At 46.1% G+C, this 25,318-nt stretch overlaps 1 non-coding gene across 1 annotated transcript; it reads right to left on the bottom strand.

The window, feature by feature from the left end:
• Positions 1–18,957: 18,957 nt before the first annotated feature.
• On the bottom strand, positions 18,958–19,046 carry trnar-ucg (transfer RNA arginine (anticodon UCG)). Its single transcript is given in 2 exon segments — positions 18,958–18,993; positions 19,010–19,046. It is a non-coding gene; the product is annotated as a tRNA-Arg (tRNA).
• Between the last annotated feature and the right edge of the window lie 6,272 nt (positions 19,047–25,318).

Below are 25,318 nucleotides of genomic sequence, written 5' to 3'. Positions count from 1 at the left end.
AATTTTGTAACTTTCAATGAGATCACCTTTCATTCTTCGAAACTCCAGAGACTTTCGGCCCAGTTTCTGCAGTCTCTCATCATAAGACAATCCCACCATCCCAGGGGATTAGTCTGGTGAATCTCTGTTGCACTCCCTCTGTGACAGGTCTATCCTTCCTTCAATGAGGAAACCAAAATAGTACAGAATACTCCAGGTGCAGTCTCAGCTAGACTTTATACAATTGAAGCAATACATGTTTAACCATGTACTCAAATACGCTTTCAATGAAGCCAACATACCATTTGCCTTCCTAATTGCTTGCGGCACCTGCACACCAGCTTTTAGTGTCTCATGAACAAGGACACCCAGGTCCCTTTGGACATCGACACTTCTCAACCTCTCACCATTTAAGAAATACTCTGTCTTTCTGTTTATTCTACCAAAGTGGAGAACTTCACACTTATTTACATTATATTCCATCTGCCATGTTCTTGCCCATTCACTTACCCTGTCCAAATCCCCTTGAAGCCTCCTTGCATTCATTCTGTACCTTTCAATGAGGTAAATTGCGTCTGTTCTGTTTCAAGTTTTATATTTAAAATGTAACCATGGTGACAGACTTTATTTAGATCTGCTAGTGAGTTTGTTTTTATACTGTGATTGATGTATCAACCTGTCAGCTGTACTGAATTGGAGTGAAATGGAAACAACTTCTGTCTGTCCTGCTGTTGTTTGACTGTTGGATTGAAAATGTGTCTCTCGATTTTGGGATCAGTGTCTGTCTGACTACTTTTATTTGTTCCAGTGGAACTGATGAGCTGGCAGTATCTCTGTGCTTTGGGAGTGATCCTGTACCGACTGTGTGTTGGAACGAGCTCGCTGCACTTTTCTTTGTGTCCAAGAATCACCACATCCAGTCAGGTTCCTTCATGTATTTTCCTGCAGGAATGAAAGAATTGATGAGGTAGAAGATACAAAAACGATCAATGTAATCGTCCCAATTATAATCATTATGAACAATCGCGAAATGAAAACCAGGAACACAAACAGTGTCAGTGTCTGACTCCACTGCAGCACTGCAGTATTCAGCTTCTGTTTACCAGGTGTTTGCAGTGGTTTTACAAGAAGTTTGTGACATTCAGAAACAACACAAGCCCTGAACTGCTCAATGACTGGGACTGTCCGATAGAGCAGTGACCTTCACACTGTCACATTTCTATTTCAACGAAAAAACCAGCAGCCACTATTTAAAATGTGCCTTTCACACTTCTCACCTGTTATCTGCAATATATGTTCTTTGTCTAACTGTCCACATCGTTATTTTGCAGCTATTTCCCCCCCACTGTTCACAATCCAACAAACAGTGAGAGACTGGAACTAAAGCAGGAAAATTCCCTCTCCTTTGGGTGGTGAAATTGTCAGTGATTTTCAATAGTGATTTCTTCCCATTGTGTCTCCCTGAGCCTGTACAGACACTGTCCGAGAATTAACTCTCCCTTCCCCGTGTCCCCGGCTCACTCCATGTTCCAGGAGCAGCTCCTGCTCCACAGTGTCTGTTTCAAACACTCCCCGACTCCCCCTCAACTTCCCACCACTCAATGCTAATCTCTGAGCACATCTGCGGACACGCTCCCAAAGCAGTGGATGCTGGAAGCAGATGCTGTTTGTTCCCTTCCCCCGGGCCCGGGAAGTCTCCATTCGCAGCTGATTTAAAGCATCTTCCCCTGATTGAGTGAATGGCCTCACAGACTGGGTTGGGGAAGGATGCGCATGCGCTCCACTCCTCATTGTGACGTTCCACTGGGGGGCGGGGTTATGTCGCGCGTGCGCAGATCTTTGCAGCAATTCAGCATTCAAACATCAATGGGAACTTTCCTCATTTCACCCTCATCAAAGTCCCAAAGAAAGTGAAGAGGGGCTTGGACTGGAGGGAGGGAGGGGCGGTGTAGGGGGAACCTAGAACCCAGAAAGCTGCCCACTTGCTCCATTTGGATGCTCAATTTGCGGTCATTCCCTGCAGGGGGTTTGTTATTATTGAGCCCCTCCTGGTAAAACAATCCGATAGAAAGAGGGGAGAAAGGAGGGAGCCGGTGTGTTTGCTGGGACCTTGCAGAATTCATTTCAGCAGCAAAAGTCCCGGGTTATATTAACCCGAGTGAAACACGCTGTCAGTGAGAGGAAAACCGAACGGCCCTTTTCATCTTTTCATTGGAAACAAAGTAGAGCCGGAAGTGCGGCGAGCAGAGCAGACACACAAGCTCAATGACAGGAGAGCTCGGCCGTCCCTGAGTTTCAGCTCCCAGCTCTTACATTTCCTCATCCACACTGTCTTTACTGTGGATGTTCAGGGGTTCCTTGTCGGATCTGAGGACTGTATCCATGAAACATTCTGAGTCAGGAGATCCACACACTCTCTGTTATCAAGATTTATGGGCAGGAATGTTTCAAAACTTTGTCTATGAAATCATTGTATTATTCACAGAACGAATGAGGCAATCGGTTCATTTTTCAGGCCTTGAACTTGGTTTGGGTAGACCGAAAACTGAGAGGTTCAGCACCTTTTTGCTTCTTCACTATTGGCCTTGTGGCCTAATGGATAAGACGTCTGACTTCGGTGTATTTAACAAGGTTATCAGAAGATTGTTGGTTCGAGTCCTGCCACGGTCATTTTGGGCGATCAGTGTTTTGCACCGCAGCCTCACAGCTCCAGCGACCCGTGTTCAGTCCCTGTGCGCAGTTTGAGTTCTCCCTGTGACTGTGTGGGTTTCTTCGCACAGCCAAAGACTTGCAGATTGATAGGTAAATTGGCCATTGTAAATTGCCCCCAGTGCAGGGAGGTGGGAGAAGAATGGTGGGGCTGTGATAGGGAATATGGGATTAATGTCAGATTAGTATAAATGGGTGGTTGTTGGTCGGCACAGACTTGATGGGCCGAAGGGCCTGTTTCAGTACTGCATCTATTAATAAATAACTGATTTTTTTGATGAAGTAACAGAATGGTTGATGAAGGGAAAGCAATGGATGTTGTCTATATGGATTTTAAGAAAGCGTTTGACAAACTACCACATAAAAGGCTGGGTAACAAAACTCAGGTTCCTGGAATAGGAGGGTCAGTATCTGCTTAGATTAAAAAATGTATGAAATATCAAGAAAAGCGAGTTGTGGTATTTAGTTGTTTTTCAGAATGGAAGATGGTGAACAGTGATGTCCACAAGTGTCAGTGTCAGGACCACCATATATATAAATGACTTGAATATTGGAATCACAGAATCACAGAATTGTTACTACAAATTCACAATGCTTCCAATTTTCGTATCATCCATAAACTTTGAAATTCTGCCCTGTACACCAAGGTTTAGGTCATTAATATATATCAGGAAAGGCAAGGGTCCCAACACTGACTCCTGGGGAACTCCACAACAAACCTTCCTCTCGCCCGAAGAACATCCATTGATCACTACTCTTTGTTTCCTGTCACTCAGCCAATTCCATGTCCATGTTACTACTGTCCCTTTTATTCCATGAGTTATAACTTTGTTCACAAGTCTGTTGTGTTGCATTGTATCAAACTCCTTTTGAAAGTCAATAAAAGCAAAATACTGCAGATGCTAGAAATCTGAAATGTAAACAAAAAGTGCTGGAAATACTCAGCAGGTCTGGCAACATCTGTGGAGAGAGAAACAGAGTTAATGTTTCAGGTCAGTGACCATTCAGATGCTGCCAGACCTTTTGAAAGTCCATGTAGACCACATCAACAGCATTGCCCTCATCATCCCTCGCTGTTACCTCATCAAAAAACTCCAGCAGGACAGTTAAACATGATTTTCCCTGAAGAAATCCATGCTCTCTTTCCTGAATTAACCCACATTTGTCCATGGGACTATTAATTTTGTCCCGAATTATTCTTTCGAGAAGTTTTCCCACCACCGACATTGAACTGACTGGGGAGTGAGACGAGGTGAGTTGCTTTAGCAGAGAGCCAGCATGGGTTCGTCAGGCCGAATGGCCTCCTTCTGTGCTTTAGCCATTCTATGATTGTATGATTCTAGCAGCAACTGTTGGTGGAGAGGCAGTGATGCAGGAATGGGTTGACAGAAAGGGGAAAGTCTGGGCTGGTGTGTGTTTGCAGCATTTGCAGCTTGTGTTCGGGTTTGTGAATAAAGGTGATTTGGAAGCTGTGTTCCAAATTGAAGTGTTTATTGGAAGCAAGAAGTTGATGTCAATGAAGAATAAAACGTGTTAAGATGAAGGGTGGTGTGATTGAGGATCGCAGTAAATATATTGTTGGTGAATTATTTGTGTTAATAAACTTCCACTGCACCCTCTGCTGCAGGCTGCTGTTTATATCCAGCTGTGTATTAGTGCTGTGTGTTCACTAGATAAATGTTTGTTTCAACGCTGTTTATGAAGCAATAGCATTGCACTCAAACAGTCCCAGACATAGCAACACACGTACAAAAGCAAAATACTGCAGATGCTGGAAATCTGAAACATAAACAGAAAATGCTTGAAATAGTCAGCAGGTCTGGCAGCATCTGTGGAGAAAGAAACAAAGTTAATGTGAGCGAAGGAAACAGACCTGAACTGTTAACTGTTTCTCTCTGCACAGATGCTGCCAGACCTACTGAGCATTTCCAGCATTTTCTGTTTTTATTACAGCAACACCTTTGATCAGCAGTAGCGGTGATAGTGCGAGCCAGGGGGCAGCCGGGAAGGTACGTTTCACTATAAAGTACTTACCTGACGATTCGGCGGACGCGGACACGGGGACTGCTGGGTAAGTGAACTTATATATTCGGGCAGTGGCTAAACCCGAAACACTACACGTGTCGTGTCTCCCACCCATCCTCCTCCTCCAACCAAAAAAAAGGACTCTTGTGTGGAGGGTTTGGTAAGGTAAGGTTTTCCTTTATATTTTTTTATTCTCTGTCGTCAATTTGGAGCAGAGGGGATGGAAGCTAGGGCAGTTGCATACTCCTCTTGCAGGATGTGGGAGGTAAGGGTCACCACTTGTGTCCCTGCTGACTTCACCTGTGAGAAGTGCACCCAACTCCAGCTCCTCACAGACCGCGTTAGGGAACGGGAGCTGGAGCTGGATGAACTTCGGATCATGCGGGAGGCAGAGGGGATGATAGAGAGCAGTTATAGGGAAGTCCTGACACCGAAGTCAAAGGATAAAGGTTGCTGGGTGACCGTCAGGGGAGGGAAAGTGAATAGGCACACAGTGCAGGGATCCCCTGTGGCCGTTCCCCTCAAGAATAAGTATACCGTTTTGTATACGGTTGTGGGGGGGGGGACCTACCAGGGGAAAGCCACAGCGGCCAGGTCTCTGGCACTGAGCCTGGCTCTGCGGCTCAGAAGGGAAGGGTGGAGAATAGGAGAGCGATAGTGATAGGAGATTCAATGGTTAGAGGAACAGACAGGAGATTCTGTGGTCACGAACGAGACTCCCGGATGGTATGTTGCCTCCTGGGTGCCAGGGTCAGGGATGTCTCAGATCGAGTCTATCGGATTCTTAAAGGGGAGGGGGAGCAGCCAGAAGTCGTGGTACATATGACATAGCTGGGAAAAGGGATGAGGACCTGAAAAGCGAATATAGGAGTTCGGTTGGAAGCTAAAAGGCAAGACGAGCAGAGTAGTAATCTCAGGATTGATACCGGTGCCACGTGCTAGTGAGGCTAGAAACAGAGAGCGAGTGCAGCTGAACACGTGGCTACAGAGCTGGTGTAGCAGGGAGGGCTTCAGTTATGTGGATCATTGGGATACCTTCTGGGGAAGGTGGGACCTGGACAAGAAGGACGGGTTGCATCTGAACTGGAGGGACACCAATATCCTGGGCGGGAGGTTTGCTAGAGCTCTTCGGGAGGGTTTAAACTAGTTTGGCAGAGGTATGGGAACCGGAGCTACGGATCAGTGGATGGGGTAGCTGTTGAACAGGCAGATACAGAGTGCAGAGAGTCTGTGAGGAAGGTTAGACAGTTGACAGGGCAAAGTTTCAGCCAGTATGATGGGTTGAAGTGTGTCTATTTTAATGCAAGAAGTGTCAGGAATAAGGGTGATGAACTTAGAGCATGGATCAGTACTTCGAGCTACGATGTTGTGGCCATTACGGACACTTGGAGATCACAGGGGCAGGAATGGATGTTGGATGTTCCCGGGTTTGGATGTTTCAAAAGGAATAGGGAGGGAGGTAAAAGAAGTGGGGGAGTTGCATTGTTAATCAGGGATAGTATCACAGCTGCAGAAAGGGAGGTCATCGAGGAGGGTTTGTCTACTGAGTCATTATGGGTGGAAGTCAGAAACAGGAAAGGAGCAGTCACTTTATTGGGAGTTTTCTATAGACCCCCCAATAGCAACAGAGACACGGAGGAACAGATTGGGAGGCAGATTTTGGAAAGGTGCAGAAGTAACAGGGTTGTTGTCATGGGTGACTTCAACTTCCCTAATATTGATTGGAACCTCCTTCGTGCAAATAGTTTGGATGGAGCAGTTTTTGTCAGGTGTGTCCAGGAAGGTTTCCTGACTCAATATGTAGATAAGCCGACTAGAGGGGAGGCTATGTTGGATTTGGTGCTTGGCAACGAACCAGGCCAGGTGGCAGATCTCTCGGTGGGAGAACATTTCGGTGATAGTGATCACAACTCCCGGACCTTTACTGTAGTCATGGAGAGGGACAGGAGCGGACGGGATGGGAAAATATTTAATTGGGGGAGGGGGAATTACAATGCTATTAGGCAGGAACTGGGGTGCATAAATTGGGAACAGATGTTCTCAGGGAAATGCACGACAGAAATGTGGAGGTTGTTTAGGGAGCACTTGCTGCGACTGCTGGATAGGTTTGTCCCGATGAGGCAAGGAAGGGATGGTAGGGTGAAGGAACCTTGGATGACAAGAAATGTGGAACAGCTAGTCAAGAGGAAGAAGGAAGCTTACTTAAGGTTGAGGAAGCAAGGATCAGACAGGGCTCCAGAGGGTTACAAGGTAGCCAGGAAGGAACTGAAGAATGGACTTAGGAGAGCTAGAAGGGGACATGAAAAAGTCTTGGCGGGTAGGATTAAGGAAAATCCCAATGCGTTCTACACTTATGTGAGGAACAAGAGGATGGCCAGACTGAGGGTAGGGCCGATCAGGGATAGTGGAGGGAACTTGTGCCTGGAGTCGGAGGAGGTAGGGGAGGTCCTAAATGAATACTTTGCTTCAGTATTCACTAGTGAGAGGGACCTGGACGTTTGTGAGGACAGCGTGGAACAGGTTGATATGCTCGAACAGGTTGATGTTAAGAGGGAGGATGTGCTGGAAATTTTGAAAGACATGAGGACAGATAAGTCCCTGGGACCAGCCGGGATATACCCAAGGATATTACGGGAAGCGAGGGAAGAGATTGCCGCGCCTTTGCCGATGTTCTTTGCGTCCTCACTGTCCACTGGAGTAGTACCACATGATTGGAGGGTGGCAAATGTTATTCCCTTGTTCAAGAAAGGGAATAGGGATAACCCTGGGAATTATAGACCAGTCAGTCTTATGTCGGTAGTGGGCAAATTATTGGAGAGGATTCTGAGAGACAGGATTTATGATTAGTTGGAAAAGCATAGTTTGATTAGAGACAGTCAGCATGGCTTTGTGAGGGGCAGGTCATGCCTCACAAGACTTATTGAATTCTTTGAAGATGTGACAAAACACATCGATGAAGGAAGAGCAGTGGATGTGGTGTATATGGATTTTAGCAAGGAGTTTGATAAGGTTCCCCATGGTAGGCTCATTCAGAAAGTAAGGAGGCATGGGATGCAGGGAAAGTTGGCTGTCTGGATACAGAATTGGCTGGCCCATAGAAGACAGAGGGTGGTAGTAGATGGAAAGTATTCAGCCTGGAGCTCGGTGACCAGTGGTGTTCCGCAGGGATCTGTTCTGGGACCTCTGCGCTTTGTGATTTTTATAAATGACTTGGATGAGGAAGTGGAAGTCTGGGTTAGCAAGTTTGCCGATGACACGAAGGTTGCTGGAGTTGTGGATAGTGTCGAAGGCTGTTGTAGGTTGCAACGGGACATTGACAGGGTGCAGAGCTGGGCTGAGCAGTGGCAGATGGAGTTCAACCTGGAAAAGTGTGAAGTGATTCATTTTGGAAGGTCGAATTTGAATGCAGAATACTGGCTAAAAGACAGGATTCTTGGTAGTGTGGAGGAACAGAGGGATCTTGGGGCCCATGTCCATAGATCGCTCAAAGTTGCCACCCAAGTTTGATAGGGTTGTTAAGAAGGCGTATGGTGTGTTGGCTTTCATTAACAGGGGGATTGAGTTTAAGAGCCGCGAGGTTATGCTGCAGCTCTATAAAGCCCTGGTTCGACCACACTTGGAATATTGTTTTCAGTTCTGGTCGTCTCATTGTAGGAAGGATGTGGAAGCTTTAGAGAGGGTGCAGAGGAGATTTATCAGGATGCTGTCTGGACTGGAGGGCATGTCTTACGAAGAAAGGTTGAGGGTGCTGGGGCTTTTCCCATTGGAACGAAGAAGGATGAGAGGTGACTTGATAGAGGGGTACAAGATGATGATAGGCATAGATAGAGTGGATAGCCAGAGACTTTTACCCAGGGTGGAAAGGGCTATCACCAGGGGGCATAATTTTAAGGTGATGGAGGAAGGTTTCGGGGAGATGTCAGAGGTAGGTTCTTTACACAGAGAGTGGTGGGTGCGTGGAATGCACTGCCAGCGGTGGTAGTAGAAGCAGATACATTAGGGACATTTAAGCGTCTCTTGGATAGGTACATGGATGATAGTAGAATGAAAGGTATGTAGGTAGTTTTGATCTTAGAGTAGGTTAAAGGTTCGGCACAACATCGTGGGCCGAAGGGCATGTACTGTGCTGTACTGTTCTATGTTCTATGTTCTCTAACACAGGTGTTGGGAGGCTCAGCCTGGCTACGCAATGTTACAAGGACGCTGAGTGACACCATCGACAACGGGACAGAGAGAAAAACACACAGAAAACTAATAGACTGTGAGGAAATAAAAGTGAGGAACGGAGAGAGAGAGACAGACAACGAAACTGAGATGGAGAAACAAGGCATTTGTATGATTGTGTACTCCCTGTTGTGTAACGGTATTTCCTGTTGTGTAAATATGTTTTCTGTTGTGTAAAGATGTCTCCTGTTGTTGTGCAAAGGTTTTCCCTGTTATTGTTTTATTTTCTGTTGCTGACCGTCTCCTCACTGTGACCATTTGTCCTGGTTTTATTGTGGCCAACATCACCATCTGGTGGTGGAGAGGAGGCTCTGCAGGAAGGGGGTTGACAAAGTGGGAGAGACTCGGCTGGTCCGTGTTTGCAGCTTGTGTTCGTGTGAGCAAAAGTGAGTTGTTACTGATTGATGTGTTCACGAGAAGGAAAAAGCTGATCGCAATCGAGCGCTTCTTGTTATTATGGGGAAACACTTGATGTTTTGAAAGTGAACTGTTTGTCTTCCGACCAAACATAAATAGCAGAGAATGGTTTCGATCCATCGACCCAGCACGCTTCCGCTGCGCCACTCTGCAAACTGCTGGTTTAAATTTTAGCTGCCTGTTCGTGAAATATGTTCATTTCCCCAATGTTTTTATAAAAATAGGATTGGAGTCGGATTTCTCAAGAATCCCGGACTCAGCAACACACGTGCTGACGGACTCACCCTCACTGCCCAATGACACAAGGACACAGAGTAACAGCACCGACAATGAGGCAGGCAGAGAAAGACACACAGAAAACCGGGTAGAGATCATTCGGACCCAGAAGGGAACAGACAGAGAAAGACACACAGAAAACCAGGAAGAGTCAGTATTGGAGGCTAAATCACTGAAAGTATTTAAAGAGGATGTAAATAGATTTTTGAAATATTGGAGAGTTGAGGTCTATGAAGAGCTGGCATGAAAGAGGAGTTGAGGTCTGGGGCAGATCAGCCATGATCTTACTGAATGGCAGGGCAGGCTTGAGGGGCCGAATGGCCTATCCTGCTCCTATTTCTTCTGTTCTTATGTTATGTTATATCTAATGTATATGTCAGGATGCACTATGGGAATTAATACTGAAACTTATAAACTCATAATGTGTGTAAATATTGGGCTGATATTTAACTTGAATCTCAGAGTACACTATTGTGGTTAATTCTGTAAGTTTGAAAAGGGAACTCTATGCCATAATGAAAACAAGAAATGCTGGAAATACTCAGCAGGTCAGGCAGCATCTGTACAGAGAGAAGCAAAGTTAACGTTTCAGGTCAGTGACCTTTCAGATGCTGCCAGACCTTTTGAAAGTCCATGTAGACCACATCAACAGCATTGCCCTCATCAACCCTCTCTGTTACCTCATCAAAATCTCCAGCAGGACAGTTAAACATGATTTTCCCTTAAGAAATCCATGCTGGCTTTCTTGAATTAACCCACATTTGTCCATGGGACTATTAATTTTGTCCCGAATTATTCTTTCGAGAAGTTTTCCCACCTCCAAAATTGAACTGACTGGGGAGTGAAATGAGGTGAGTTGCTCTAATAGAGACAAAAACAAGAAATGCTGGATTCACTCAGCAGGTCTGGCAGCATCTGTGGAAAGAGAAGCAGAGTTAACGTTTCGGGTCAGTGACCCTTCCACAGATGCTGCCAGAGCTGCTGAGTGAATCCAGCATTTCTTGTTTTTGTTTCAGATTTCCAGCATCCGCAGTATTTTGCTTTTATTTTAGTGCTCTAACAGAGAGCCAGCACGGGTTCGACAGGCTGAATGGCCTCCTTCTGTGCTGTCGCCATTCTATGATTGTATGATTCTAGCAACAACTGTTGGTGGAGAGGCAGTGATGCAGGAATGGGTTGACAGGAAGGGGAAAGTCTGGGCTGGTGTGTGTTCGGGTTTGTGAATAAAGGTGATTTGGAAGCTGTGTTCCAAATTGAAGTGTTTACTGGAAGGAAGATGTTGATGCAAATAAAGAGTAAAACATGTTATGACGAAGCGTGGTGTGATTGGGGATAGCAGTAAATATAGTGTTGGTGAATTATTTGTGTTAATAAACTTCCACTGCGCCCTCTGCTGCAGGCTGCTGTTTATATCCAGCTGTGTATTAGTGCTGTGTGTTAGCGAGATAAATGTTTGTTTCAACGCTGTTTATAAAGCAATAGCATTGCACTCAAACAGTCCCAGACATAGCAACACACGTACAAAAGCAAAATACTGTGGATGCTGGAAATCTGAAACATAAACAGAAAATGCTTGAAATAGTCAGCAGGTCTGGCGGCATCTGTGGAGAGAGAACAAAGTTAATGTGAGCTAAGGAAACAGATCTGAACTGTTAACTGTTTCTTTCTCCACAGATGCTGCCAGACCTACTGAGCATTTCCAGCATTTTCTGTTTTTATTACAGCAATACAGGTGTTGGGAGGCTCAGCCTGGCTACACAATGTTACAAGGACGCTGAGTAACACCATCGACAACGGGACAGAGAGAAAAACACACAGAAAACCAATAGACAGTGAGGAAGCAAAACTGAGGGACAGAGAGAGAGACAACGAGACTGAGACGGAGAAACAAGGCATTTGTATGATTGGGTTCTCCCTGTTGTCTAAAGGTATTTCCTGGTGTGTAAATATGTTTTCTGTTGTGTAAAGATGTCCCCTGTTGTTGTGCAAAGGTTTTCCCTGTTATTGTTTTATTTTCTGTGACTGACCGTCTCCTCACTGTGACCATTTGTCCTGGTTTTATTGTGGCCAACATCACCATCTGGTGGTGGAGAGGAGGCTCTGCAGGAAGGGGTTGACAAAGTGGGAGAGACTCGGCTGGTCCGTGTTTGCAGCTTGTGTTCGTGTGAGCAAATGTGATTTGTTACTGATTGATGTGTTCACTGGAAGGAAGAAGCTGATTGCAATGGAGTGCCTTTGGAAGCATCTTGTTATTCTGGGGAAATACTTGATGTTTTGAAAGTGAACAGTTTGCATTATTACGAAGCATAAATAGCCGAAAATGGTTTCGATCCATTGACTTCTGGGTTATGGGCCCAGCACGCTTCCACTGCGCCACTCTGCTAACTGCTGTTTTAAAGTTTGGCTGCCCGTTAGTGAAATATGTTCATTTCCCCAATATTTTGATAAAAATAGGATTGTAGTCGGATTTCTCAAGAATCCCGGACTCAGCAACACACATGCTGACGGACTCACCCTCACTGCGCAATGACACAAGGACACGGAGTAACAGCACCGACAATGAGGCAGGCAGAGAAAGACACACAGAAAACCAGGAAGATATTATCAGGACTCAGAAAGGAACAGACAGAGAACGGTACTGAGCAAACCAGCAAGAGACAGTGAAATACTGATGAACACCACTTGGAGTGAGCACTGAGGGTGGCAAGGGTCCAGAATGTATTCTGGCTGGGGGATTTCAATGTCTATCACCATGAGTGGCTCGGTAGCACCACTACTGACCATGCTGGCCGAGTCCTAACGGACATAGCTGCTCGATTGGGTCTGCGGGAGGTGGTGAGGGAACGAACAAGAGGGAAAAACATACTTGAACTCATCGTCACCAATCTGCCTGCCGCAGATGCATCAGTCCATGACAGTATTGGTAGGAGTGACCACTGCACAGTCCTTGTGGAGATGAAGTCCCGTCTTCACATTGAGGATACCCTCTATCGTGTTGTGTGCCACTACCACTGTGCTAAATGGGATAGATTTTGAACAGAACCAGCAATGTATAACTGGGCATCCATGAGGTGCTGTGGACCATTAGCAGCAGCAGAATTGTAGTCAACCACATTCTATAACCTCATGGCCCGGCATATTCCCCCACTCTAACATTACCAACAAGCTGGGGGATCAACCCTAATTCAATGAAGAGTGCAGGAGGGCATGCCAGGAGCAGCACCAGGCATACCTTGAAATGAGGCATCAGCCTGATGAAGCTACAGCCCAGGACTACTTTCATGCCAAACAGCAGAAGCAGCATGCAATAGACAGGGCTAAGTGATCCCACAACCAATGGATCAGATCTACACCCTGCCACATCCAATGATGAATGGTGGTGGACAATTAAACAACCAACAGGAGGAGGTGGCTCCACAAATATCCCCAACCTCAATGATGGGGGAGCCCAGCACATCAGTGCAAAAGATAGGGATGAAGAATTTGAAACAATCTGCAGCCAGAAGTGCTGGGTTGAAGATCCATCTCGGCCTCCTTCTGAAGTCCCCAGCATCACAGATGCCGGTCTTCAGCCAATTCGATTCACTCAATGTGATATCAAGAAACGACTGAAGGCACTGGATACAGCAAAGGCTACGTGCCCTGACAATATTCCAGCAATAGTACTGAAGACCTGTGCTCCAGAACGTGCCGCGCCCCTAGCCAAGCTGTTCCAGTACAGGTACAATACTGGCATCTACCCGGCAATGTGGAAAAGTGCCCAGGTATGTCCTGTACACAAATAGCAGGACAATTCCAACCCAGCCAATTGCTGCCAAATCAGTCTACTCTCAATCATCAGTATCGTGATGGAAGATGTCATCGACGGGGCACTTGCTTTGCAATAACCTGTTCAGTGACGCTCAGTTGGGTTCCGCCAGGGCCATTCAGCTCCTGACCTCATTACAGCCTTGGTTCAAACAAGGACAAAAGAGCTGAACTCAAGAGGTGAGGTGAGAGTGTCTGCCCTTGACATCAAGGTAGCATTTGACTGAGTATGGCATCAAGGAGCCAGAGCAAAACTGGAGTCAATGGGAATCAAGAGGAAAACTCTGCACTGGTTGGAATCGTACCTAGCACAAAGGAAAATGGTTGTGATTGTTGGAGGTCAATCATCTCAGCTCCAGGACATTACTGCTGGAGTTCCTCAGGGTAGTATCCTCGGCCCAACCTTCTTCACTACTTCATCAGTGACCTTCCTTCAATCATAAGGTCAGAAGTGGGGATGTTCACTGATGATTGCAAAATTTAGCACCATTCGCGACTCCTCAGATAGTGAAGCAGTCCATGTAGAGATGCAGCAAGACCTGGACAATATCCAGGCTTGGGCTGATAAGTGGCAAGTCACATTCGCGCCACACAAGTGCCAGGCAATGACCATCTCGAACAAGAGAGAATCTAACGATCTCCCATTGACATTCAACGGCATTACGATCGCTGAATCCCCCACTATCAACTTCCTGGGGGTTCCCATTGACCAGAAACTGAACTGGAGTAGCCTTATAAATAGTGTGACTACATGAGCTGGTCAGAGGGTAGGAATCATGCGGTGAGTAACTCACCTCCTGACTCCCCAAGCCTGTCCACCATTTACAAGGCACAAGTCTGGAGTGTGATGGAATACTATCCACTTGCCCGGATGGGTGCAGCTCCAACAACATTCAAGAAGCTCGACACCATCCAGGACAAAGCAACACGCTTGATTGGCACCCCGTCCACAACATTCACTCCCTTCACCACTGACGTACACTGGCAGCAGTGTGTACCATCTACAAGATGCACTGCAACAATGCACCAAGGCTAGTCAGGCAGCACCTTCCAAACCTGCATCCTCTACTGCCTAGAAGGACAAGGGCAGCAGATGCATGGGAATACCACCACCTGAAAGTTCTCCTCCAAGCTACACATCATCTTGACTTGGAACTATATCGCTATTCCTTCCTTCACTGTCGCTGGGTAAAAATCCTGGAACTCCCTTCCTAATAGCACTGTGGGTGTACCTACCCCACATGGACTGCAGTGGTTCAAGAAGGAAGCTCATCACCACCTTCTCATGGGCAATTAGGGATGGACAATAAATGCTGGCCTGGCTGGCGACGTCCACATCCCATGAAACAAAGAATTAAATACAATAACAGCTCATCTCAATTCCTAGTATTTCTAAATCCCACCAGTCCAACATAAGCTGAACAATTATTGCATGTTGTGATTGACGGTCTGGTCTGTAAACTGCACTGTATCACAGATTGCTGACATTTGCTAACTGGAAGTGAGAACTGCAAAATCGGGACAGTAGTTCACATAGTCTGTCAGTGTGAAAGAATCAGGCAATGTGAGGTAATAGAATTTGTCTGTAAATGTTACACTCACATTGCTATATATTTTTATAATGAAAATAAAAGTAATCATTTCGTGAAAATAGTGACATGTTGTCCAAACTTTGGTAGCCAGTTGTTTTCGTCTTGCACTCAGCAGGGCAATCCACAAGAATACCAATTGAAGGGAAAACAACAACTTTCTTCTGTATGAGAAGAGAGTGCTGATTGGTTGGCAAGTGAACTCTGATTGGTCGAGGCATTGCCATTCAGAATGCATCAGTTTATGGTAACTGACAGATAACTGCCCAGCTTTGTCTGAAATTTAAACCAGGCAGCTTGACTCTGATTGGTCACGGCATTGCCCTGTGGAATGAGCCAGTGAATGGCTGTCACTTATTTTGTTCAGCTGAAACTGGCACAACATGTGTGCATGTTCTTTCTGTCTGCAAAGAACAGGGCCCTGTGTATTAATATATGTAGCTTACAGTACACACCAGTGCACCACACTGCGAGCCCTACTGACAGTCTTAAATCGGTTGTCAGTGTAATTCTTAGCACACTGAGAATTATTTAGCAAATGTTGTCCTATTGTGGAATCACATCTCATGTTGGATACTGTGTTTTGAGTTTTGCAAGCACGGGTTGGTTGGGTTGGGCCCATTGCGAACAGCGGAAGGGACATGTTATTTGATACAATCCGCCAGTTTTGGGATGTACGGTCTAGAAACCTAGCATCACACTGGTATTGAAATTCATATATCACGTTACTTATTTGTGTGATAGGCAGGATGTCTCTTTTGCTTGACAGCAGCATCCTGTTAGTGGCGAACACCACACTTGTTGCTCCTGCATAGTAACAGCAGGAAACAGCTCGCTTCACCTGTTACTCAAATACTGGGGATATATTACCCTTCCAGGGTAATTTGAGGGAGACTGGGCACTTTTCAGGGCTCAAAATGACGTCCTTCAGCCCATTTATAAGTTTGTGTGATATACAGTGAGAAATGATCTGATCAGTGTAGCCATTGTAATGCAGGATGTCTTTGATTCGCCCTATTTCAGCATCAAGCTTGCATGGTGAGCAAATGGCTCAGCCCTATTTATGACGTTGTCGATAAGACCAATTTTATAGCGCGTGGAACTGTAATAATCCCAACGCGTGTATTGACCAGTGAAGGTAGGTTTGCGGTAGACCGTGGTAGAAAACCCCTTAGCAGATTTCTCAACTAGTACATCAAGGAAAGGGAGCTCATTTGACTGCTCCATTCCAAAGGTGAATCTGAGTGTAGGATGGAGCCCATGAAGACGTGCAAGGAAATTATTTCATGCAGCTGCGGATTCAAATTTAGCAAACGTATCATCTACATATTGGAAATATGCAAGCGGTCGGAGGTTAGGTGTCATTCCCTTAAAAACAGTTTTGTCATGGAATCCAACAAAGATGTTTGTGAGAGCTGGGCCTAGAGGGGATCCCATGGCAACACCAGCAATGCATGGTGTCAATAAAACTGAACTCAACTGTGCAAGTTGCCGAGTTCATAAGTTCAATGAATACAGATTCACACAATGGTGACGGGTATAGATCACCATGATATAGCACTGCATTGCAAATATCTATGGCTTCCTGAAGTGGTACATTGGTGAATGGGCTAGCAATGTCAAATGACACATGGACACGGCATTGCTATCGATATGCAAGTCCTGTATGGTCTTCGCAAATGTGAAGGAATCCTTCACTGTGCATGTGGTGAACTTGCTCAAAAACTGGTTGGAACAATTTGCCCAACCATTTGGCAAATTCATTTCAGGAAACTATTTACATTACTTCAAATAAAGGCAACACAACGACACAAAGAATTGAGCGCTACGCTGAAAGTTTCACAGCAAATAGTCAAGTGAGAAAAGGATGAAATACAGAAAGAAAAAGCCTAAAATACTGAAAACACTCAGCCAGTCCGGAAACAACTGTGGAGAAGAGAAGCTCGGGTTAGTGGTCCAGTTCTGTGACCCTTCTATAGACCTGAAACATTGCTCCTACCTTCCTCTCTCCACAGATACTGCTGGAACTGCTGAGTGTTTCCAGAATCTTCTGTTATTATTCAGATTTCCAGTGTGTGCAGTATTTCTCTTTTTGAAAATAAAATATTCCCTGAGAGGAATGGAACGTTACATAAAAAATAGGAGTGGGCCATTCGGCCCATGGAAATAGCTCTGCCATTCAATAAGATCACAGCTGATTTCCTACATCAACTCCATCTTACCACACTGGCACAGATCCCTTGATACCCTTAGTATCCAAAAACCTATCGATCTCTCTCTTGGATATACCCAACGAGCATCCACATCTCTAGAGTCACAGAGAGATACAGCACTGAAAAAGGCCCTTCGGCCCACCGAGTCTGTGCCGACCAACAACCATCCATTTATACTAATCCTACACTAATCCCATATTCCTACCACATCCCCACCGACCCTATATTTCCCTCCCACCTACCTAAACCAGGGACAATTTATCATGGCCAATTTACCTACCAACAAGTCTTTTGGCTTGTGGGAAGAAACCGGAGCACCTGGAGAAAACCCACACAGACACAGGGAGAACTTGCAAACTCCACCTAGGCAGTACCCAGAATTGAACCCGGGTTGCTGGAGCTGTGAGGCTGCGGTGCTAACCACTGCGCCACTGTGCCGCCCATAATGTGCGATCTCACCAAGGCTCTGTCTAATTCCAGTCAAACTTCTTTATTCTTATAAAAACTCTTCACAATGTTGAACACAACTATTAACTGCCATTCTGCTCTAAGAAGAAGGACCCCAGCTTCACACACCCCAGACCCCTATTCTTTCCACATTAGCTGAATTCCTGCATTTCTGATACCATTCCAGTAAATCTCCTCTGCACCCTCTCTGAGGCCTTGACATTCCTGCTAAAGTGTGGAGCATGGAATTAGTCACAACGCCCTAACTGAGGCCTATAACCAGTGAGATTTCTAAAGGTCCAGCATAAATTCCTTGTCTGTGTCCCGTAATCCCATTTCTGGTTTCTGACTCAATGTCGGCTCTGAGCTGTTGAAACTGCCTGAATAAATATTTCCACCCAACAAAGCGCTCGGAATGTGAGAAGGGACAAAGTGAGTGACCAAGTACATCAACTCCAAGTAAAACTCCACCATGTAGTGAAAACACTCGAAACACAACGGCTCTTTTAAGAGCCACCCACAATCGCTCTGAAAAAACTGCACCAACATCTCTCTAGAATTGGGTTATTTCATTGGTTTTAATGCTCAGTAACTCTCTGGAACTTTCTCACTGTCTTTGTGTTTTCTGTTTCAATCTGGTATGGAGATTCTGGGAAGATGCGTTTCACTGCCTGGGAGGACCTTTGTGGTTTTCCTGCAGAAACACAAAACAAAGTCTCTTTTCAGAGTCACCCACCGCCTCATAGGGACAGCAGTGACATGGGAACGGGAGCTGGGGTGTGTTTTATGCCGGAAATATCAGTTAATGATTTATGTTCTGCTCTCGTTATATTCCAATCTCTGAATTGAGCCTTTCCACCACACCAGGGTTATGGGGAGAGTTTTCATCGTTTCTTTTCTAAACGTACAGACGATGTTATAAAGTTGCTGATTTACCCAGATGGCGGATTCTCCCCTCACAGTGAAAAGTAACATCACACCTTCACATTGTTTTATAATTGAATAATTAGTCAAATGGAATTATTTGTGATGTTATTTCCCCCGAGACTGTGTTTCCTGCAGTGAAACTGAGCAGTTTCAGCTCAGTCATTCAGGGACCAGGAATTCCTGCAGTTTGAACCCGCTGTCTCCCCAGCCCACTTCTGATTGGTCACCCTCTTCTCATAAAGTCAGTGACAGCACATGAGGAGGCCATTCGCCCCATTGAGTCCATGTCGGGTTTCCAATCTGTTCAGTCCCCGACTCAATCCCCAAATCATTGCGGGTCAAAATGACCGTGGCAGGACTCGAACCTGCAATCTTCTGATAACATCATAGAATATATCGAAGTCAGACGCCTTATCCATTAGGCCACACAGCCATTAGCTTACATGAATGATTCAATCAGAGAATCTCGAAGCACAAAATATAAAAAATCATTGGTTGAACCTGTCAACCTGGCAGAATATTTGAATTTGTGAAAGCCGCCAATTTCACTGTGGAAAAGAAGTGATCGACTGGAAAAGTACATAAAAATCTATTTTCCCGTAGCGGTTTAAATAAACTTTTAAAACACAATTTTGCTTTTACCGACTCAAATTGCTGGTGCTATTTTATGAACAGCTTTATTTTGCCAATTTTTGTCAACTTCTCATCCGTAACTGACAGTAAAAGACTCCGTTCAGCGTTCTTTCACGCGACAAATAACTCAAACTCGGTGTGGAAGTAATAAATTACAGACTATTGGTAATTCCCCTTCACACAGGCTTCAGGGGGACAGTGAGAAGCCACTGAAATAGTTGCTTCATCCTTTTAAAAGGTTCCCATTCTGTCCTGTTACTGACATGTTGGAATCAGATTTGTATTTAACAAGATATTTCTGTGAAAACAAAATCCTCAACAGACCAGCTGGGAATCTGGGAATCACTGTAGTAAAATTTTGATTAAGAAGACGGGACCGTCTCACCAGCAGCCGGGTTACATTCCCCTCACATCCTTATCCAGTGAGCAGCTCTTTCCCTCGAGAAATAGACAGCAGCAGTTGGAAGTTCAGTAAAAGGATCGGTTCATTGAGACAAGTTTCTGACTGACACGTGGTGCTGAATATTAATACAAGAAGGTCCTAGAATGGGAAACAAGTGTCCAGAGTAGGGTCTGAAATCAGGACAGGGAAATGGCCAGCACTGACACAGATCATTTCATTATTACATTGATATCTGACTGTCTATAAGGAGAAGCGAGTTAAACACATGATGGTGAAAGGAATGGAAGATGATGCTGGTTGTTCTAGATGAAGAGGGATAGACAGAGGTGTGGGTACAGCAGACTTCAGACAGTAATCAACCCTTTCAGATACTGTGGGTGGATCTGAAAAGAGCCTTTGAGATAGGGAAAAAAGCTCTTTGTTTAAAAACCCTCAAATAGCTACCTTGTAATTGGTCAGGTTACTAATGTTTTAGTTAGTGTAATTTATAAATAATTACTAATTAGAAAGTGCTGTTTGGACAGAGTGTAAAGCTGTGAGTTGATGTGTGAGGGACTTCACTGACTGGGGGAAGGAGGTGCTCTTTGGTCTCTTCTGCCTTTTCAGCCTCCATGGTATAGGGGAAGAAGCTGATCGGTGAGTAACTGGTAAATTATTCTACTTATTACACTTATTACACGAGCAATAATGAGTTTGTAAAGCTAAGTAATGGCAGGGCAGCTCGAAAAGTAAAAGTTCTAAATTGGGGGAAGGCAAATTTTACAAAACTGAGAGGTGATTTGGTGGATGTGGACTGGATACAACTACTTGAAGGAAACCCAAAGATGTTTTATCATTCCATTAAGAGCAAGAGGATAACTAAGGAAAGGGTATGGCCTATCAGAGATGTACAAGGGAACTTCTGTGTGGATCCAGAAGATGTGGGCGGGGTTCTTAATGAGTTTTTTGTCTCTGCCTTCACAAAGGAGAGGGATGATGCAGACATTGTAGTAAAAGAAGAGGAGTGTGAAATATTAGATACGATAAGCATAATGCGAGTGGAAGTACTAGAGGGTCTGACATCCTTGAAAATGAATAAATCACCAGGGCCAGATGGTTTGCATCTGAGGTTGTTAAAGGAAGCCAGGGAGTAAATAGTGGATGCGCTGAGGATCATCTTCAAATCCTCACTGGATATGGGGGAGGTGCCGGAGGATTGGAGCTCTGCGAACGTTGTACTATTATTTTAAAAGGATGTGGTAAGTCTGACCTCAGTGGTGGGTAAATTATTCGAATCAATTCTGAGGGACAGGATAAACTACCACTTAGAAAGGCACGGATTAATCAGGGATAGTCAGCATGGATTTGTTAAGGGAAGGTCATGTCTCACTAACTTTATTGAGTGTTTTGAGGAAGTAACAAGGAACATTGATGAGGATAGTGCGGTGGATGTGGTTTACATGGATTTTAGTAAGGCATTTGATAAGGTCCCACATGGCAGTCTGGTCAATAAAATGAAAGCCCATGGGATACAGGGGAATGTGGCAGGTTGGATCCAAAATTGACTCAGTGACAGCAAACAAAGGATAGTAGTCAACGGATGTTTTTGCAAATGGAAAGCGGTTTTTCGTGGCGTTCCACAGGTCTCAGTGTTGGGTCCATTGCTGTTTGTGGTGTATATTACCACACGGGCAGCACAGTGGCGCAGCGGTTAGCACCGCAGCCTCACAGCTCCAGCGACCCTGGTTCAATTCTGGGTACTGCCTGTGTGGAGTATGCAAGTTCTCCTTGTGTCTGCGTGTGTTTCCTCCGGGTGCTCCAGTTTCCTCCCACATGCCAAAGACTTGCTGGTTGTTAGGTTAATTGGCCATTATAAATTGTCCCTAGTTTCGGTAGGTGGTAGGGAAATATAGGGGCAGGTGGGGATGTGGTAGGAATATGGAATTAGTGTAGGATTAGGATAACATGGATGGTTTGTGGTCGGCACAGACTCGGTGGGCAGAAGGGCCTCTTTCAGTGCTGTATCTCTTCAAAAAAAATTAATTATTTGGAATTAAATGTGGGAGCTATGATTGGGAAATTTGCTGATGACACAAAAATTGGCCGTGTAATTGATAGTGAGGAGGATGGCTGTAGACTTCAGAATGATATGAATGGATTAATTAAGTGGGCGGAAAAGTGGCAAATGGAATTCAATCTGGAGAAGTGTGAGGTAATGCATTTGGGGAGGGCAAACAAAGCAAGGGAATACACAATAAACGGGAAGATACTGAGATGGGTAGAGGAAGTGAGAGACTTTGGAGCGCATGTCCACAGGTCCCTGAAAGTGACAGGATAGGTAGATAGAGTGGTGAAGAAGGCATATGGAATGCTTTCCTTTCTTGGTCGACAAAAGCAGGGATGTAATGCGAGAACTGTTTAAAACGGTGGTTTGGCCACAGCTGGAGTATTGCGTACAGTTCTGGTCATCACATGACAGAAATGACATAATTGCTGTGGAGAGAGTACAGAGGAGATTTACAAGAATGATACTGTGGGTGGCTCTGAAAAGAACCTTTGGGTATTTGATAAAATCCTGGCAGATTGCCTTGGTTTTGGTGCCCGGACCGCTGGTTTTCTTGGGCAGCAGCATGGCCTAGATATTAGGCAGCACCCAGCCCTGAGTGATGGTCACCCCTCCCAGCAGATTGGTGAGCTCCTCGTCATTCTGGACAGCCAGCTGTAGGTGTCTGAGGATGTTGCGGGTCTTCCTGTTGTCCTGGGCCGCGTTACTGGCCAACTCGAGGATTTCAGCGTTCAGATATTCGAGCACAGCAGCCAGATAGACCGGGGCTCCGACACCCACATGCTCAGCATAGTTGCCCTTTCTCAGGAGCCTGTGAACACGGCCCACCGGGAACTGCAGTCCAGCCCAGGAGGAGCGAGACTTGGCCTTGGACCGAGCTTTCCCGCCGGTCTTTCCTCTTCCAGACTTTTCTTTTCCAAAGATATACTTGAGGACATTCCGGGCAGACCACTGCCTGATGGATTGGTGGTCAAAGGTGTTTTTCCACACAAACATTTCCACGAACGCACAGTCCAACTGGATGGAGCGTTCCGTGGCAATGTGACCAGATCCATCCTTCGCAACACCGGGGTCAGATAGAACCTCAGCACATAGTGACAGTTGCTGTTTGCATACTGGGGCTCTCCGCACAGCTTGATGCAGCCACATACTAAGGCGGCCATCAGGTTGAGGGCGATGTTGAGTACATTTTTTCGCCTTTATCCAGAGGTTTGAACATCGTGTCCCTCTGGACCCTGTCCATTTTGTGTCTTCAGATAAAGCGGGAATTGGCTCGGGTGATCGCCACAGCGCAGGAGTGGGGTATGGGCCAGACCTGTGCCACTTACAGCAACAACGTGAGCACCTTGCACCTGATGACCAGGTTCTTACCCATAATAGAGAGAGATCGCTGCTCCCACTTGCTCAGTTTATGTTGTACCCTGGCTACTCGCTCATCCCAGGTTTTGGTGCGCGTCCCGGCCCTTACAAACCATATCCCCAGCACCTTCAGGTAGTCTGACCTGACGGTGAAGGGGACAAAGGATCGGTCAGCCCAGTTTCCAAGGAACATGGCCTCGCTCTTGCCATGGTTAACAGTGGCTCCCGAATCCAGTTCGAACTGGTCGCAGATGCTCATCAGTCTGTGAATGGACAGCGGATCCGATCAGACTATAGCAACATCATCCATGTACAGGGAGGCTTTGACCTGAGTGACTCCGCTGCCTGGGATTGTCACCCCTCTTATGCCCGCATCCTTCCAAATAGACTCAGCAAAGGGTTCGATACAGCAAACACACAAGGCAGGGGAAAGAGGACAGCCCTGTCTGACTCCAGATTTGACTGGAAACTTTCTGATTCCCACCCAATTTTTTGGACTGGACTACTGATGTTTGTGGAGAGCAGTTTGATCCAATTGCAGATTCCCTCCTCAAACCCCATTTTGGAGAGCATATCCATCATGTATGTGTGCGATATCCTGTCAAAAGCCTTCTCCTGGTCCAGGCTGATGAGGCAGGTGTCCACCCTCCTGACCCGTACATAGGCGATCGTATCCCTAAGTAGCACGACACTATCAGAGATCTTCCTGCTGGGTACAGTACAGGTCTGGTCAGGGTGAATCACCAACTTCAGAGCAGACTTGACTCGACTGGCGATGACTTTGGACAGAACCTTGTAGTCTACATTAAGCAGTGAGATGGGCCGCCAATTTCTGATTTCTGCCCTCTCCCCCTTCTGCTTGTAGATGAGGGTGATGATGCCTTTCCTCATGGATTCTGACATGCTGCCGGCCAGGAGCATACTCTCGTACACTTCCAGCAGGTCTGGGCTGACCCAGTACCACAGGGCCGAATACAACTCAACTGGTAAGCCGTCGCTTCCGGGAGTTTTCTTCGTCTCAAAAGACTTGATGGCCTTTGTCAGCTTGTCCAGAGTTAGCGGTTTGTCCAGATTCTCCTTCATGCTGTCATCTCAGACCTCTGTGATAGATGACAGGAAGGACTGGGAGGACGTGCTGTCCATAGACTTCACGTCTTACAGCCCAGCATTCAAGGATTTGCTAATCCTTAGTATGTCGGAGTGTGAAGTTGTGACTGAGCCATCCTCTTCCTTCAGGCTGCTGATCACAGAGCTCTCTCTGTGTACCTTTTGGAAGAAGAAACGCGAGCACGTCTCATCCTGCTCAATGGAGCGGACTCTGGACCGGAAGATGATCTTGGAGGCCTCCGTGGCAAAGAGCGAGGCCTGCTGGCTCTACACCTCTTGGAGATCCTCCTTGACCTCGACCCCCATCGACTGCAGCCGTAGCAGATTTTGCATACTTTTCGGGAGTTGGGACATTTCCCTTTGTCTCTCTCTCGCCCTCTGAACACCTTTGGAGATAAAGAACCTCTTGATATTCACCTTGATCACTTCCCACCAGTGCACCGGATACTCAAGGAGGGTCTCACTGTTCTCCAACTTTTTCAATCTCTTTTGAGTTGCTCAATGTTCTCTGAGGTTAGTAGTGTAGCATTGAGCTTCCATGTCCCCCTGCCAACCCGCTGGTCATCCTGTAAGTGACAGTCAGCCAGTAAGAGGCAGTGGCTGGAGAAGAACACCGGCTTGACGTCGGTGGCTCTGACCGTGAAAACAGGGGACACATACAGGAAGTCAATCCTGGAACGGGCAGACCCGTCCGATCTTGACCAGGTGTATCTACGCTGCTCTCTGTCTGCAGGTTTGCTGAAGACATTGTGCAGTTTGGCATTTTTAAAGAATCTGGGCGTAGCGTCCAGTTTTCTGTCGTCACTGCCAGATTGTCCAGCTGCATCAATGATGCAGTTGAAGTCACCTCCAAGAATGATCGGCCTGGATGTCACCAGCAGCAGTGTGAGTTGCTGGAGGATGGTCAGCCGCTCACTGTATTCGACCGGGGCATATACGTTGCTTAAATGGAGCGGAGCATTGTTGTACATTACATCTGCTACGAGAAGGCGACCGCCCACCAGCATCTTAACTTCAGAGATGGTTAAATTGCCTCCCCGCAGCAGAATCCCCAGGCCGGAGGAACAGGAATCATTTCCCCTGGACCAGATCGATGTCCCATGGGATCACCATCGTGACCATTGCCTGTATGTGCTGCGGTGCAGGATTCCACACTCCT

The sequence above is a fragment of the Heterodontus francisci genome, unplaced genomic scaffold (assembly GCF_036365525.1).
Source record: "Heterodontus francisci isolate sHetFra1 unplaced genomic scaffold, sHetFra1.hap1 HAP1_SCAFFOLD_102, whole genome shotgun sequence".
Lineage (NCBI taxonomy): Eukaryota > Metazoa > Chordata > Chondrichthyes > Heterodontiformes > Heterodontidae > Heterodontus > Heterodontus francisci.
This window is presented reverse-complemented; position numbering and strand designations above follow the sequence as displayed.